We start from the raw sequence: 13,431 nt of genomic DNA, 5'->3' as shown, positions 1-13,431 counted from the left end.
TGTTTAATTTCGCTGTCCTAAAATTCTCAATAGTTCTCCATTGGCTACAGAATAAAGCCCCAATTTCTTTACCTAGTATCCAAATTCCAGCTCATTCTCCTCTCTCCAATTACTATTTGAATCCTGAATTTGCACCTCTCAAATTTATTACATACCACTCAGCTAAACTACACTTCCTCAAAATTTACCCAAAACTAATTTTGCTTTCTTACCTCTATATCTTTGCTTGTGTCAAGTCCTATTCCTAAATCCACCCTGGTCCAGATCAAATACCATTACTTCTATAAAAGCATCTTTGATCTCCTTCCGACTTTGTTAATCTCTCCTAATATGAATTCTCATAACACTTTGTATCTCTCTTATGTATTTAAAAACACCTTACTCTGTTATTTTTACATATGTCTCATCACTTCCTAACAGGCTGTAAACTCCTCAGAAGCTGGAGTCATGGCTTGCTATTCATATTTTCCACAATCCATAGTAAAGAAAGTACTATGAAAGTAGATTACAAATAAATTACCTGCTGAATGATTGTTTTATCATTTCAATATCATTATAAAGACTCAAATCTGGAAACTTACTTTTACAATGCCTAGCATTAAAAAGGGAATCAATAAATATTTAAGAAGGCCAGAAAAAATAAACAACTCAAGAAAATAAGTTCATGTTCTTGATTAAAGAATGGAGGCAGCTAGGTGGCTCACTGGCCCTGGAGTCAGGAGTACCTGAGTTCAAATCTGGCCTCAGAAACTTAAACAATTACCTAGCTGTGTGGCCTTGGGCAAGCCACTTAATCCCATTGCCTTGCAAGTGTGTGTGTGTGTGTGTGTGTGTGTGTGTGTGTGTGTGTGTGTGTGTGTGTGTGTGTGTGTGTATATAAAAGAATAGAAAGAAAATTTTTCTGGTTAGTCATTCTGCCCAAGTACAACTGCTGAGGTAAGGAGATACTACTAAATTAATCATTTATCTAGAAATGCTTGAACAAATCAGATTTCTGAACATTCAAGTACATTTCTGGTCTTTTAAATTTTGTAAAAGAAGGAAAAAGAAATGAGAGAATATATTGATGATCTTTTTTTTTCTTAAAAGTGACTTTTATCTGATGAAATATTTTGCAAATAAGGGCAGTTATGTGGCACAGTGGATAAAGCACTGGCCCTGGAGTCAGCAGTACCTGGGTTCAAATCCGGTCTCAAACACTTAATAATTACCTAGCTGTGTGGCCTTGGGCAAGCCACTTAACCCCATTGCCTTGAAAAAAACCTTAAAAAAAATTAATATTTTACAAATAGTTAACAAAGCACTTAAAAGACATGTGGCACAAAGTAGGTGCTTAATCAACGTTTATTGATGGCTAAGTGTTGAACTATTTTCAGAGTTTATCATTCATTTACAAACTAGGAATCCAATACCTATTTATAGATTTCTCTTCACCAACTGCTATTATATTTAATTAATGCCCATTGTAATGGAGGGAAGAAACCAATGAGGAAATTCATAGACTGTATTGTAAAATAGCTGAATAATCCCAAAACAAACTGTCATATTATCTGTGTATCTTTTTCATTTATTTATATTACAGTGCTAACAGATTAAGCACCAAATTGACCTTCCAAATTATTTACAATGTCTTGTAAATAGTCACATAAAAACGAGAGAATGCTAGACGTTATTCAAGATGAGTTAGCAGCACTACACTTTACAAAATACAACATTCAATTAAACTGTCCTGAACATGATAAATAAGCAAATTAGCTTAGGATTCAAATAAGTACTCGGAAAATTTTAATTCTTTGCTAAAGAGTTCACTACATCTAAATAAGCATATTAGTTTGGGTTTCTTTCAAGATCAAGAAAATCGGAGGGCAACAGATCTGAGGAGAAAGTATATTCCAGGCAAGAGGGAAAACCAGTAAAAAAAAAAACCAGCTGGAGACAAAATGATCATATGGATTTTGAGAATTTGAATTCAAATCCTGCCACTTATTTAACTATTCACCAGTAAAGTGCAAGAAGTTGTCCAGAGCCCCCTTTTGACAGACTGATGGAGTCTGTGGACCCTCAAACACCTCTAAAATCACATTTCAGCTAGAGACAAGTGAAAAAAAGGTGCAGTGCTTTTGCTAAGTTCATGCCCCCACTGTGGGCAGCCGGGCCCCGGCCGGGAAGCGCCGTCCCGGACCTCCAAGTCACACCACGGGCCTCGCGGGCCCTCCCCTCCCGCCCCGGAGTCGGGGTGCAGGCTGGGCCCCCACCCAGGGGTTCGCCCGCCATCGGGGCCCTGGAGGCCTTGGGGAGGGCGGGGAGCCCGGCCCCGGCCCCCCGGCCCCCCGGGCACCACCTCCTCCGCCACGCCCCCTGCCCAGCCCGGAGCCCGGAGCCCGGGCCGAGGGGGCGGCACCTGACAGCGCCGGGCCGGGAGGGGGCAGGTGCCGCGGCTCCGGGCACGCACTGACCTGCCCGCCGCGCCGCCGACCTTGCTCCGGCTGCTCCCGCCGCCGCCGCCTCGCGCTCGCGCCCGCGCTCGGGCTCGCGCTCACACCGCCGCCGCCGCCCGCCGGGCCGCGCCCCGGGCCAGCCCCGGCCGCCCCATCGCCACCCCGCCCAAGCCTGCTACGCCGCCGCCTGTTTACAATGACTGGGACGGAACGGGGCCAGCCGGGCAACGCGCAAGCGCATCCCCTCCTCCCGCCGCGGCCGGCTTCCCCGGTCGCCTTTCCTGCCTCTGGGCGCACCGCGGAGACCGAAAAAGACGCGACGCTCTGCGCCCTCGCGCGGAGGACGCCGGGAGTTGTAGTCTTTGAGAGCCCGGAGCTCTCGGCTCGGCGGAGGAGCTTCCTTGGGGCGGTGAACTACGGCTCCCAGGAAGCGTGCCGCCGGAGCGGGGCGCGCGCGTCTTCCGTGTCTGCGTCGTGCGTGACCCGGCGAGGGGCACAGGAAGGGATCAGTGGCTGGGCGGGCGGGGGCGGGGAGAGCTGGGAAACCCGCCCGAAGACCACTTACCGGGAACCCCTCCTCGGGGGCCCGAAGGGGCGAGCAGCCGCCCCCTGCACTGCGTCCCGCGGGCGGCTAACTCCCGAGAAACCAGTTACACCAGTTTAAGAGCCTGGCCGGGGCTGGGGCGCCTTCCTGGCACCGGAGGGCTGCTGGTGGGGCCGAGGGGCGGAGCTGGCAGCGGGGGCAGACGCCACCTCCAGTGCACCTTGGCGGCGAAACGGCCCTGGCCGCGGCGGGGCGTGGGGGGCCGCCTCGCCCACCGGCCCACCTGGCACTGCCGGGGCAGGGCAAAGCTGGCGCCCGGACCGGGGAGCCCGTCCCCACCCAAAGTGGGCAGGCCTAGATGAACCAACCGAGAGACCATGAGCAAGACTGTCGACAAAATTCAGAGATGGTAGCACCTGGGGAGCAGGGAAAGCCCGTCAAAATGCTGGGCGCGTCGGCAAGAGGACAAAGACCGGGCAACCTCACCCGACAGCTTTTTGAAAACTGGGTATTCCTTCAGCTTCCCTTCCATAACGGCGATGCCCAGAACCGTACGTTTCTAGGTGCATATTCCTTTCCTCCACCACCGCCGCCACACACGGAGCAGTCACCGAGGTTCTCGGCTACACTTCTTATACTCCACTTGCCCTTCAAAAATAGCAGCCGCATCTCTTCTACTTGTGTTTCTTCCTTGGGGATATGATTTCCCTCATCACATTCAATTTGGATCAACGTATACCATGGAAACAATATGAAGACTTGACAGACTGCCTTCTGCGGGGGGTGGGGGGAGGGAAGTAAGATTGGGGGAAAAATTGTAAAACTAAGTAAAATCTTTAAATACATACATATATGCATATGTATGTATATATGTGTGTGTGTATGTATATATATATATATATATATATATATATATATATATGTTTATATAATCAGCTGCTTTCTTAGGTTCAACAATTGGCCCTGAAAATAACTCCCTGGATTTCCTCAACTTAAGCACATCCAAAATTGAATTCCAATTTTCCCCTCACAAACTCCTCTGCATAAAATTCACTTATATTTATATACATATAGGCATATATATATATATATATATATATATATATATATATAAAACCAAAGTTAATTTAAAAAACCTTATAAGTCTGAGATAGGAAGTAGATTACTATTTATCATTCCCCGTTTTAGAGTTTAAGAAATTGAGACTCAGAGAAGTTAAACGACTTACCCTAGATCCAACACTAGTCAGTACCGGAGCTGGGATTCAAAACCAGGTTTCCTCGGTGTATTAGGCACTTTATACCATCACGCCTCTCTTTCTCCTTACCCAGACCGAATTTGAAAATAATTTCTAACTCCTCCCTCCTCCCCACCCCCTGCAATCCAATCATTTGCAGCCTCCTTGAACCAGAAAAAGTCAGCTTAGAAGGGACTGATTCTACCTTTATAATTTCTCTCTAGTCTATTTCCATCCTTGGCATTCTCATTTCCCTCTATGGTATTCTCCAATCTGTTTAGCACAGTGTTCTGTTCAATAGTACCTGTTGAATGAAGTGAATGAAGTTTGCCAAATAACATTATTACTCGATTCTTTTTAAAAAGCAAAATGCTGGAGCAGCTAGGTGGCGCAGTAAATAGATCACCAGCCTTGGAGTCGGGAGTACCTGGGTTCAAATCGGAGTGTGGTCTTGGGCAAGCCACTTAAGCCCATTCATTGCCTTGAAAAAATCAAAAATAAAAAAGCAAAATACTTAGATAATTCTTTTCCCCTATTCACCTCAATAACTTGATGAATTATTTATGGTACCAGGTATTTTAAAATAGGTGGGTTTTTTTTTTTAAAAAGGTACCACATTACTTTTCTAGGCATAGATGTGATTTTTAATCATTTTAGATTTAGAGTTGGAAAAAATCTCTGAAAACTTTTATATTCAATATTTTACAGATGAGGAAACTGAAGACCAGGGATGTTAAAGGGTTTATAGAGACCAGCCTTTCTAAAAGTATGGAGTCAGGAGATGAAATATCTTAAACCTATGATAGCAAGTAGTTGAGCCAGAGAACTTAAACAAGTTACTCTTATACATCATTTAGGCTGTACATCAGCCTAAAAACAGAGGCTAATGACTTTATATAGCAAACAAAGGAGTTTCTATTCTGGAGGCAATAGAGAGTCACTGAAGTTTTTAGGACAGAGGAATGAATGGTCTAAAACAATCAGTTTGACAAAATTAGATGAAGAGAAACCAGTTAGGAGTCAGAAATAAGGGATGGATCTAAGCATGTTGAAGGAGTAGAATTGACAAGATTTGGTAACTGATAGACTATGAGGGATTCAGGAGAGTAAAGAATTGATAACTCCTAGAATATGAGACTAGAGGATTGGAAGAACTTTCTTTTACAAAAATAAGACAGTGATGAGGAAGAGTGAGTTCAGGGGTAAAAAGAATAAATTCTGTATATGATGTTGAATTTGAAATGTCTGCAGAACGTTCAGGGAGAATGTTCTATCAACTGAAAATTAAGGAAAGGGGCTGCTAGGTGGCATAGTGGATAAAGCACCAGCCTTGGAGTCAGGAGTACCTGGGTTCAAATCCGGTCTCAGACACTTAATAATTACCTAGCTGTGTGGCCTTGGGCAAGCCACTTAACCCTGTTTGCCTTGAAAAAAAAAAAACCTAAAAAAAAATTAAGGAAAAAAGACAAAGGCTAGATTAGTAGATTTGTGAGCCACCTGCACTTAGGTGATAGTTGACTCCAAGGGAATTAATCAGAATACCAAGACATAGGGGCAGCTAGGTGGCGTAGTGGATAAAGCACCAGCCTTGGAGTCAGGAATACCTGGGTTCAAATCCAGTCTCACACATTTAATAATTACCTAGCTGTGTGGCCTTGGGCAAGCCACTTAACCCCATTTGCCTTGCAAAAATCTTTAAAAAAAAAAAAAAATATCAAGACATAGTGTGGAGAAAGAAGAGAGAGGTACTCATGAATGAATTCTAGGATATACCCACACATAGGGAATGGAATATGGATGATTCTGCAAAGGGACTGAGAAGCAAAAACCCAGCTTGGAGAGAGTATGGAGAAAAAGATATTCAACAGTGTCAAATTATTAGGAGATGTCAGTGCAAGGGAAATCTCATCACCTTTGCCCTTCCCCCCATTGCTTCTTTGGAAACTGGGATAAGATCACATTTCTCTTCTTTCCTCCCACCAACAACATAGGGAAGCCTTAATCTAAAAGAAACAAAACTCCTGGTACTTAAATTGTACTTAACTGATGCAGTTTCCTAGTCTTTTAAGGGCATAACACATCCTGGAATCTAGGCCCATCAGACTTGATAGATTTCCCTCTTTCATATGGTATCTAGGCCCATTAGACTTGGTGGTTTTATGAAGCCCACTACAATAATATCCTGCCTGTTGACCTGATCTCTCCAAAGAGGGAAATGGGTGGAGGTAGGGGCAGTGTTTAAAGAATAACTGCCAACATATCATTTTTTTACACATCCTTGCTGTAAATCTTGTGATGAGTGACCAATTATTTTTGTGAATATCTCATTTTATTCTTACATTGAGCAGAATGGTACACAACCTCTCACAGCAGCCATAAGTGTCTCCTGGATGATTATTGAAGCCACAAAACAATTTGCAAGGCCCAATTGAAATTAAAGCATAAATGAAAAGTAGTTTATATATTTTATCCCCAGTTATAGAAAGATAGAACACTCAGTGCTGAATGAAGCTAGAGAAAATCAAAAGCCTATGCTAATTCTCCATTAGATTTCCTCCTCTTTACCCTACTTTCATTTATCTTGAATCTCTTCCTGTTTACTAGCTATTTCCCTATTAGCTACAAACATACCCATCTCCCTGTATCCTCAGAAAATATTTACTTGTTCTAACTTTCTCTATTAGCTATCCTCCTCTTTCCTCCTTTTGTGGTTAAGCTCCTTGAGAAAACAGTAATTCATGTGTACATTTGCTTTCTTCTTGCTTTCCTTCTTAATTCTCTTCCATCTGACTTCTGACCTCATCGTTCTAATAGAACTTCTCCCTCCAAAGTTACCATGATTCCTTGATCACCAAATCTAATGGTCTTTTCTCAACCCCCATCCTTCTTGACCTTTCTACAGATTTTGACACAGTTGTTCACTCTCTTTTTCTTGATATTCTCTTTCCTCAAGTTTTTTTTTTAAGAACACTACTCTTTCCTGACTCTTCTCCTGCCTTAACTGAAGGTCCCTTCTCCTTCATCACTAGGCATTCCCCTGGGCCTTCTTCTATTTTCCTTATATACTACTTTATTTGGTGATCTCATTAGCTCTTATGAATTCATTTATCATCTTTATGTTGATCATTCTCAAATCTACTTATTACCCCATCTCTGTCGATGAGTCTTGTATTTTCATCATACAATTTGACTTAAACTGTTCATTTTCAATGTGCAATTTGACTTAAACTTAAGATGCTCTATAGACATCTTAAAAACTCAACATGCCCAAAATTGAACTCATCTTCCATTCTCCCCCCCAAAAGTTCCCTTCTTCCTAACTTCCCTATCACTGTTGAGGGCATCACCATTCTCTGTTGTGTCTTGCTTCACCTTAGGGCCCACAGCGATGACCTCCCTCCCAGAGGGGAGTTGAGAATAAGGAGTCAAGCCACCACTGCCTTATGCCTCCAGCACAATTTTATTACTGCTTAGCTTCTGCATATATACTGTTAGGTCTTCCGGGGTAGAACAAAGAATAATTGAGGGAATGGGAGTGCACAAGTGGTATGTACATGCAGCATCTTGCATTACAGGATAAGGGAGTACATTAGGGAGGAGGTGGTAAAACACAGCTGTATCTTGTGCCCTTGGTCTGTGGGGTGGAACGTCCAGCTCCCAAGGAATCCAGTGCACCTTATCTCTCAGGGTAGTGTGCCAGCTCCTGAGACTGTCCAAGTGGCAGTCCATTAGAATAGCCTGTGTTCCCACAATTCTCCTAGTTACCGAAGCCCAAAATTTATGTTATCTTCCTTGACTCTCTCTCATCCCTCAGATCCAATTTGTTGTCAAGTCCTATTGTTTCTACCTTTGTAACATCACTTATGTGTACCTCATTCTGTCCTCTGACACTGCTACCAACTTAATGTTGGTCTTATCATCTCAAGCCTGGACTATTGAATGATTCCCTGCCTTAGTTCTCTTTCCATAATAGTTCATCATTCACTCAGCTGTCAAACTGATCAAAGTGATCATATAACACACACACAATCTCTCTCTCTCTCTCTCTCTCTCTCTCTCTCTCTCTCTCCATATACTCCAATGGCTAATTAACAACTTAAGGATCAAATATAAAATCTTGTTTGTCATTCAACTTTCATAACTTGCCCCCCCCTTCTAGTCTTCTTACACCAGTGACACTGGATCCAGTGACTCCTTGTGATTGTTCAAACAATTGTTAATCTCCACACTCCCAGTCTTTCCACTGGCTATCCCTAGTTTTGTCCCTTCCTCATTTCTGCCCCCAGGGACCTGGGCTTCTTTCAAGTTCCAATTAAAACTTAAGCATGAGAAACCTTTCCTGATTCCCTTAATGACAATGCTTTTTCTCTCTTGAGTATTTCCAAATTATCCAGTATATATCTTGTTTCTTCAGTTATTTGTTATCTGCCCATTGTAAACTCCTTGAAAGCAGGGGCCTATCTTTTGCCTTTCTTTGTATCTCAGACTTAAGCATATTGCCTGGAATATTATAGGAGCTTAATAAATATCTTCTAACAGCTGAAATCACTTATATGCCTTTGTATATAAACTGTCTTGTATACTTGAACTGAATTCCTTTCTCTCCTCTGCTTACTTCAAAACTCAATTCAAAATTCCTATAGGAACCTTTGCTCATAACTTTAATTAGTGTTCTCTCCTTCAAACTATCTTGTATTAACAATATATATGTTATATTCTCAAGAAGAATGTAAACTTCTTGAATAAAGATATTATTTTTTATTTGGTCTTTGGGTCCCCAACCTCTTGAATAGGGTCAAAGGGGTGGCTAGATGATGCAGTGGATAGTACCCAACCCTGGAAATCAGGAGGACCTGAGTTCAAATGTGACCTAAGACACTTGATATTTACTAGGCAAGTCACTTAACCCCATTGCCCCAGGAACTCCCCCCCAAAAAAAAGACTAGTGGATAATTAGTAAGTGTTAATTGAATCAATGAATAAATAAGGGTAGAAGGGTAGCCCTTTGGACCATTAGTCCTGCTTGCTACCTGACCTCCGGCTATCTTTCAGGGGAGTAAGCTCTTGACATGAGTAGGGCTGCCACTACCATCATAGCTCCTATAAGATGGGTTGAAAAGCCAACCTAGTCAAAGCAATAATTCACACCAAGGAAGACAAAGAAGATAGCAGGTGATCCACCAAATCCAAGAAGAAATGAAAAAGACTGATAAATTCTTCTTTACTTCAATAGTCAATCAAAAGTAATTATTAAGCATATATTAGGTGACTTTCCTGCTGTCTACAAACATGCCCATGTCTCCCTTATCAAGGAAAAAACCCTCACTTGATCCTTCCATCTCTGATAATTTATTCTATTTCTCATTTGTCCTCTGTAGCTAAAGGACTCTTAAAAGACTGTCTACAGATGTTCTCTTCTCTCACTTTTTCACCCTTTACAATGTGGTTTCGTACTTTATCTTACCACTCATGTGGCTCTCTCCAAATTTTTCTAATGATCTCCTACTTGCCAAATTCAATTTTTCTCAGTCCTCATTTTCCATGACCTTTCTTCTGACTTTGATACCTTTGATCACTTTCCTCCCTGATATTCTCTTCTCTCTGGGTTTTCAGATCACCACTTTTTCCTAGTTTTCCTTTTTTGTCTCCTTTGCTAAATCCTCCTACAGATCACACCCTCTAACATTAGGTGTTCTTCAAGGTTCTGTCTTAGGTTTTCTTCTCTTCTGTTTTCACTTAGTAACCTCATCAGCTCCTATGGATTTAATTACCATCCTTACTGATCTCAATCTCTCTGACCTGCAATCTCACATATCTACCTTTCAGTAGAACTGAAACTAGTATCCAGTAGACATCTTAAATTCAATTATGTCCATAACAGAACTCATTATCTTTTGCCTCTAAGCACCCTCTCTTACCCAAAAACTCCCTATAGAAGGTGACACCATTATCCCAGGCCCTCAGGCTCACAATGTAAGAGTCATCTAGATTCCTCACTATCTCTCAACCCCATCTCCCCCTCATATCCAAGCTCTTGCCAAAGTCTGCTGATTTCACCTTTGCAGCATCTCTCAATTATTTTCCCTTCTCTCTTCTGATGATGCCACCAAAGCAGGGCACAAAGAAAATGCTATAATCTTTTGAAACTTTTCTGTACTATGGAGGTCATTCTCCATTCTGTTTTGACTATTTTGCAAACTCCATTTCCTAAGCCACATTGGACTTTAGTCAAACCCTTGGTGGTAGTCAGGAAATAAAACACATAAAATTCCATTCATGCAATGAGTACTGTCTTAGCCACTCCTTGGGTAACACCTCCCCCCAATTAGAGAATACCTAGATTCAGATGCTAAACCACTCCTTACACCCTTGTCCCACCCTCCAGAAAGCTGTTTGGAGCAAGCTTGCACCTAGCTCTCCCTCTCTTTCCTCTTTTGGATGCCCAGGAAGCTTGACCCACATGGTCTCATCATGTGGCTGGAACAGTATGACTCCAGTTCCATGTGGCTAGATCAATGTTGACCTAAGCTTCTCTTCTAAGCTTTTTCTCTTTTCCCTTTTAACTTGACTACTTTCTCAGCTTGTAACTACCAATATGGCCCTAGCTCCATGTGGTCCGACCTATGTTGATCTAAGCTTTTTTCCTTCCTTTTTTCCTCTTAAGCACTTTAGCCATTCTAACCTCAGCTAATCAGCCTGTCCTTTAAGTAGCTTGCTGCTTCTCCTGAGAGCTTAACTTGTGAACTATTTAACCTATGAACTTTATATAGTAATGTGAACTTTCAATAATAACATGTGAACTTTACAGTAAACTCTAAATTTAATCTAAGCCTTTCTTATACTCTTGAGTCAAAAGAGATGGTGAGTTTTTCACCCCAAAATCTTTAAGATCTCTTTCCCTGAGGCATTTTCCTGTCATCACCACCACCCAGCACCCAAATCCATTCCTGTATTACTGCATTAGCTAGCTGGTGGATTTGAATACTTTAAGGTTTGCCCCACTTCAATCCAGTTCTTTTCAGTCATTAAAATGATTTACCTAAAATATTAAGTCTGATAATGCTACACCCTTACCCTTTTCAATACTTCCTATTGACTCTAGGAGCAAATACAAAATGCTCTGTTTGGCATTCTAAGTCCTTCATAAGCTAGCCCTACTCTTGCCTTTTCAATCTTCTTATACCTTACTCCCTGACATGTACTCTTTTTCTCCTTCATATTTATTTATTTTATTTTTAATTGATGAAATAAAACAAGAATTTCTATAATATAATAAAAAGATGGTTGCACATTAAACTAATTTGCTGTTCCTTACAAATATAAAGTTATCATGTGATCTTTTTCCCCCTCCCCTCCCCAGCCCTACAGATATATACCTATTTGTATCTAATGGTAGACATGTATTCTTTGATACACTGCTACTGGCCTCCTGGGTGTTTCACAGACCAGACAACTCATCTCTTGACTCCAGATATTTTCTCTGGCTGTTTCCTACTCCCTCCACCTACTGAATATCCTGTCTTCCCTTAAGTCCCAGCTAAAATTGTTTTCTTCAGGAAGACTTCAAATTTCCTCTTACCTCCAGTGTTTGGTTTTTTTTTAAATTATTCTTGACATTTTTGTATATATTTGTTTGCATGACTCCCCAAGGATATTGCAAGTTCCTTGAGGGTAGGGATTGTCTTTTGACTCTTTTAATATCCTTAGTGTTGTAGGCACTTAATATATGCTTATTGAATTGAATTGATGCAAAAGACAAATATATAAAAGTGCAATTATACAAATATACAAATATACCAAGTTGATAAATACAAATATACATACAAAGTAGATAAATATCCAAAGCAGATAAAAGACAAGGTAGTTTGTCTGGGAGGGAGATAAAAGACAAGATAAAAGATAAAAGATAAAAGACAAGGGAGAGAAGGATGCTATGAGAAGGGAGAACATATGGGATGGACTATGTAAAGACATGGACATGGAATGTCAGATAGAAAGCAAATTGACTGGATTGCAAAGTGTGGGAAAGAGAACAATATCCATTGAGTCCAGAAAGATAAATTGGGATCAGATTGTATAGAGCTTTAAAAGTAATTTAAGAAACAGTAATGTATACTTTATCTACCATATTTCAAAAGTAAGACCCCAAAATAAGGGTCTTATTAATTTTTGCTCCAAAAAGACACATTAGGGTTTATTTTTAGGGGATGTCTCATAGGCAGTCATTCCTGTGGGAATCATTAATCTATTCTCTCTTCAGTGTGACTGCCTGAATCCCAGACTAACAGACCTATTTGGCTACTTCACAAAACAAGAGGCCCCATTAAATGGAACCACTTCCTTAGAACTGCTTGGGTGCATCAGGCATTTTCAGTTTCAAAGACATAAATACCTGAAACACATTCAATCTTATCTTTTTTGTTCTTAGTGATGATTAGAGATAGGACTTTCTTTCTATACATACTTTCTTTCTATACATACTTTATATAATCCAACTGGTCTTTTGGCAGTAAGTTTTGAGTTCATTTGTTTACAAAGCCATTAATCTCTTGCCCAAAGGCACCTGCTTGGGTATTTATAAATACTTAATTATAATTTATATTAATCATTTATTTTACATATTAATGTCAATAATATTACTTATTTATATTTGATTATATATTAATATTATTATTTTATAATTCAATATTTCTGTTGTGTGTTGCAATGGATCTACTAATGGCAATCATCTGGCTAACAATCTTAAACAGGGCTTATTTTGGGGGCTGGGCTTAAGGCTTATTTTCTGAAGAAATATGGTAGATGAGAAAGGAAGTTCCAGGCATTAGTTAAGTCTAAGAGTCACAAAGTCAACAGAAAACTATTTCAGGAAAGTCTCAATTCTTTTCCAGACCCCTACTACATAGATTATGATCTAACTGTCTCCCATCCCTAGGGGAATTTTTTTTCTGGGGTATCATTCTCCTGATCAACAACTCCCAAGAAAATGCCTGGTATGCCTCATTTCACTCCCTCACCTCAGGTTACATTCTCTACAGCTTCCTGTTATACCTCCTCACCTTTCTCTTACTCCCCAGTCCTGGAATCTTTTATGAAATCAATTCTTCCTTTGTTCCTGGACAAGACTCTACCTATCTACTTCATGCTGGTCCTCCCCAACCTCCAGGTAACTTTCAGAACCAAAATGACCCTCCCATGCCACTATTCTTAAA

General features: G+C 41.1%; 1 protein-coding gene across 4 annotated transcripts in view; it reads right to left on the bottom strand.

Moving 5' to 3' along the window:
- RALBP1 (ralA binding protein 1) overlaps positions 1 to 4,308 on the bottom strand; it is a 64,157-nt gene extending 59,849 nt beyond the window's left edge. The window contains exon 1 of one of the 4 annotated variants that reach the window (XM_074208761.1): positions 4,211 to 4,308. The gene's annotated coding sequence lies outside the window, so the exon portion shown is untranslated. Of the gene's footprint in view, positions 1 to 2,456; positions 2,509 to 4,210 lie in introns of those variants that run through there. The other 3 variants (XM_074208765.1, XM_074208764.1, XM_074208763.1) reach the window with 3 other exon arrangements.
- Between the last annotated feature and the right edge of the window lie 9,123 nt (positions 4,309 to 13,431).

This window comes from Macrotis lagotis, chromosome X, assembly GCF_037893015.1.
Source record: "Macrotis lagotis isolate mMagLag1 chromosome X, bilby.v1.9.chrom.fasta, whole genome shotgun sequence".
Taxonomy (NCBI): Eukaryota; Metazoa; Chordata; class Mammalia; order Peramelemorphia; family Peramelidae; genus Macrotis; species Macrotis lagotis.
Note: the sequence above shows the minus strand (reverse complement) of the source record. Positions and strands in the feature narration are given on the sequence as shown.